We start from the raw sequence: 4914 nt of genomic DNA, 5'->3' as shown, positions 1-4914 counted from the left end.
TTCGTTAATAGGTTGCCTCTAACACCTACTAAGAAGGATTCAATATGGGTAATCGTGGATCGATTGACCAAGTCTGCCAACTTCATACCGGTGCGTACTGATTATTCTCTACAGAAGCTGACGAAGCTTTATATTTCTGAGATAGTGAGACTGCATGGAGTACCAGTTTCGATCACCTCTGATAGGGATCCTCGTTTCGCGTCTCGGTTTTGGAAGAATTTACACGAGGCTCTGGGTTCAAGGTTGGACTTCAGTACTGTATTATATCCTCAGATCGATCGTCTGTCTGAAAGGGTGATTCAGATACTGGAGGACATGTTGAGGTGCTACCGCTCTGATCCTACTCATATTGTCCCTATTGAAGAGATCGAGGTTACGCTAGATTTGACCTCTGAGGAAGAGTTGGTTCAGATTCTAGATTATGGCATTAAGGTCTGAGAAGGAAATCCATTATACTGGTAAAGGTTCCATGGCGTAATCATAGCACTGAGGATGTGATATGTCAGCAGTGTCCACATCTGTTCTGATCAGGTAAATTTCGAGGACGAAATTTTCTTTATGAGGTTGAATTGTAACACCCTAAAACTTTAATTTTGGATATTGTGAATGTGTGACACAAAATATCTATCTGCTTTAGTGGTTATACGTTTTGGTTGTGTTTGGGAGGTCCCAAGTTCAAGCCAGGACTTGGACAAATTTTGGTATTTTTTATGAATAAGCCCTATCTTTGGGTAGTAGGCTTTTAAGTAAAAGTTGACAAATAATTAACAGAATGGGTCTGCTGGTCTGGTGGATAAATGTAGTGTTGGTGTGTAGGAGGACCTGTGTTCGAATCTTGGCGTGGGCATTATTTTTGCTCATGCGTCCAGGAGAGTTTGAGATGGACTAAAAATTGGAGTAGTGGATTTATTGGGGAGTTTGAAGGAGAGAAATAAGGCATTGGGGTGGTTATCAAATATTCTGTTCATCTTTTTTTCCCTTTTTTACTTTCCTCAAAATCCCTCCACCCTCTTATCATTTTCCCTTCATTGTTGTCGAATTTCTGCTTTCTTTCACCTTTCTTCTTAATTTTTCTGTTTCCACTCTGTCTCGTGTTGCTCCACGTTTGTCTGAGATTGTTCAGTAAGTTTTAGATAAGTGATTTGTCTTTGTTTGTTAACTTTCTTTTGAAGTGTTTTGTTTATGCCAATTAGGGGAGGATTCAAGGGCTCATAATCACCAATCGGAGTCTTAGTTTGTATGGGAATTACTGTTCATCGGTTGAAGGTAAGATTTAGTCGTTTATGGGTTAAAACCTCGATACAAGTTTGATTTGGGATGACGTTATGTGAGATTAAATTAGTGTTATTTATTCAATTATAAGCTTTGGAGTGCTCGAGGACTGTTTTAGCATCAAACAAAACCAGGTGTGTACCCGAAACATAGAAAACGAGATTCGGCAAAAACCTGAAATTACTTGCTGTTTAGAAAGCAGTAGTAGGCCAAATTTGAAAAATCAGCATAAATTGTGGAAATCGAATTAGAGGATGAACAAAATATGAAATTAAAGCTTATTGAACCTAGTTTCTCATAGAAGAAATGATGTAAGTAATGGAATTATAAATCTTGAGATATAATAATTTTTGTGAGACAAGGTCAGAATGAATATGGGTTCCCCTGTTCTGATTTTGGAAAATCATCAAAAATTGGAGAAAAATAATTAGGGGTTAAAATTTACATGTTTAAATTATTACTGAGTCTATTTTCAATAGAAACAAATGGTAACATCATGCAAATTTTGTACTAAGAGATAATTAATTTTTAGCAAAGAAAGTTTGAAGCTATCAAACTGGCCACATATCTGACATTGAACGCGAGAACGAATGCCCCTCCCACGACCAGTGGGGGAGGACCGCCACGCACAGCATCTACCACCTCGGCTACAAAACTGCCTCTACCAAATGCACATGAATCGACACCTCTTGCACCGCTCGAGCCTGATGACCCTCGCACTCTAAAAGAATATCAACGAAGAAGATGCAAATGCTCTGACGAAAAAGACGCAAGTGTGAGCACCGCGTCAAACTCCAACGGTAAGCCCGTAAGCACAATTTCCACCTTTTCCATTTCTGAAATCCGAGATCTAGAAGCATCAAGTAATGCATAGGTGTTCTGGATCCTCGTGATGTACTCCTTGATCGATAGTGCACCCTTCTTAGTCGAGTGTAACTTATGACAGATGCGAGAGATCTTAGCTCCAGTAATGGGGTCAAAGAGATGAGTAGCAGTTGTCCAAACGTCATAAGCCGACTTAGCATCTGTGAAAGATAAAAGAGAAGAACTAATACTAGAGAGAAATAAGGAAGCAAGTAACTTATCCTGTTGAAAATACGATGAAGCATCGGGATTCGAAACCAGAGATCCGTCCCGCGATTGCAAGAATCTTGGCAGAGTAGGTAGTGTACAAGGATTGGTTGGCAACGAAAATGATCATTTCACCTTAATCAATGAGAAAGGCGAACAAAGTTAGAGAGGAAAGGAAAGGAATGATGAAGATAGAGGGTTGCCTTTTCCTCTCATTAGGCTTCGGGCTTTATATAGGTTAATTATCCCTGTTACACGGTGTCACGTATTGAGTTACTATTCATGAGTTCATCTCAAATAGAATATGGAGGTTAGTACCTCATCCATGTGTCAAGCAAGTTGTAGAGAATTTCCATAAAGAATCTTAAGTGAGGAATTGTATATGATAGTGAACTGTTCTAATCTGTCAACGAGGTGTAGCAGGAGGGAAATAATGTGGTTTGTCAGATTTGGTACCTGCAAGAATTTGTTGAATCAACCTGTTGATTAAAATACTTAACCAAGACATTTTATCCAATTTTTTTAATATTTATTTTCAGATACTTTGATGCATTTAGTAAAACTTAGTTAAATGGGGCAATTGCAGTAGTTAGTTATTGCTACTTATAGTCTGTAAAATGATTTTAGGGAAATTTATTAGTATCATATATATAAACCACTATCAGGGTTCATAGTGGAACTCTTAGTAGCTTAGTCAAACTTCAAAGCTCCCATAATTTAACAGGATGGATCCATTAGGGCATTTATCAGACTTAGTTTATCAACAAAAACAAACTATATATTAAAGCCATTCATCGAAATGGGTGATTCAAACAGTTGCGACAGGACCGAAGCTAATGGTGGATTCCATGATCTTCATGGCTTCGAACCTCGGCTCCTTGTCTTCGAACTTCAAGGCGGGATAAACCTTCATGTAGTCCTCGAACATGAATTTCGGGTCTGCAATGAGTTTCTCAACTTCTTTGTCCACCAAAGCAGGTGTTGGATATATAACATCATCAGTTCCAGGGTTGTAAAAGGAAGCAATGGACATTCGGGTCCCATCTGTTTGAGCCAGCACACGGTGCATCACACTCTTGTACTTGCCATTGGTGATCACCTCTAGTTGGTCACCAAGGTTGGTGATAATGGAGTGTTTTAATGGAGGGACATCAATCCATTGGTCATCCTTGAGGAGTTGAAGCCCACTGACCTTGTCATCTTAAACGAGTAATATGATTCCACCAGCATCAGTGTGAGCCCTTAGCCCTTTGATTAGGTCTGGTTTAGGGCATGGAGGGTAGTTGTTGACTTTGGTACCAAAATTTGGCCATTTGGAACCATATAACACTTTTTTCAGGTAACCTTGTTCCAACCCAAGATTCTCACACAGTATGTCCAAAAGTTTCTCAGCCAGCTTCTTTAACTCCACTGCAAATTGCTTCATCACCTTCCTGGTATCAAAGTAATTTTAGAACTTGAAAAACATAAAAAGTGAAGAAAAAAAAAGTAGAGCTAGTAACTTTGACTGACCTGTAATCATCTTCAAGATCAGGAATTTCATAAAGGTTTGATTCAGGCAACTGACGCAAGAAGAAAGTGCTTTCCCAAAGCATGTCAGTGATCTCAGATTAAGCAACTTCAAGACCTTTACTTGTCACCATTTCTTTGAACCTTTCCTCCAAGCACTTTTTGTAGTGATCCTTTGTTAGTTTCTCCACAGTGTCCATCAGTTCATGAGATATTCCATGGTTCATCAGCTTTTCAAAGAAAAAAAATACAGTAAAATTTCAGAGAAGCATTATTAACAACAACTAATGAACTGATATTCCAAGTTTCATTTAGTACCTCAAAGAAACCCCAATTCTCACAAGCATCTTTGATCATGTCCATGGTGGCTCCTCTCTCCTCACCATTGATTTTGGACAAGTCAATAACAGGGAAAGCTACCTCCATTTTTGTTTTCTCTTTCACTAACTCCATTATTAGGTTATAGTGAGCAGTAATATGTTTGTGTTTGGTCTCAAGGTGTGTGAAATGGGATTATGGGAAGGTGCAATTTATAGGCACAAAATGAGAGGCAAAACAGGAGAATAAATAAAGCTAAGAAATGGAACACTGATACCTCATCTTCTGCAAGTGTTTAATTATTTGGATAATTTTTAGTTACTTTCATCTTCACCATGTGAATTACTATTATTATTATTTAAGCTTGTTCAGTCGAATTGTAAAGATCAGGTTTATAATTTTTTAGTCTCGAATTTAAATATTATAAATAAAAAAATAGAATTAAATAAAAAATAATTTCATCACGATTTAATGTCACTATAAAATATTAAAGGTCTCAAAATAAAATATTATATTATTTATAAATAATATATATCATTTTTATATAAACAAACAGTTACATTACAATAAAAAAAATAAAAACTCCAATATTAAACCCTAAATTACACTAATTTTATAATTATCTTAGTGACAAATACATCATTTTAAAAGTTGTTTGTTGACTATTAATATAGAAATTTCATTATATTAGTTACAAATGTATGATGAAAAAACGAAACAAGTAGGAAAATAACAGAAAATACA

The 4914-nt window shown here is 36.9% G+C and overlaps 1 pseudogene; it reads right to left on the bottom strand.

Moving 5' to 3' along the window:
• Nucleotides 1–2961: 2961 nt before the first annotated feature.
• LOC107910063 (1-aminocyclopropane-1-carboxylate oxidase-like) lies at nucleotides 2962–4647 on the bottom strand (annotated as a pseudogene).
• Between the last annotated feature and the right edge of the window lie 267 nt (nucleotides 4648–4914).

This window comes from Gossypium hirsutum, chromosome D06 (genome assembly GCF_007990345.1).
Source record: "Gossypium hirsutum isolate 1008001.06 chromosome D06, Gossypium_hirsutum_v2.1, whole genome shotgun sequence".
NCBI lineage: Eukaryota > Viridiplantae > Streptophyta > Magnoliopsida > Malvales > Malvaceae > Gossypium > Gossypium hirsutum.
The sequence above is the reverse complement of the archived record's forward strand: the minus strand, read 5'-3'. Positions and strand labels throughout refer to the sequence as shown.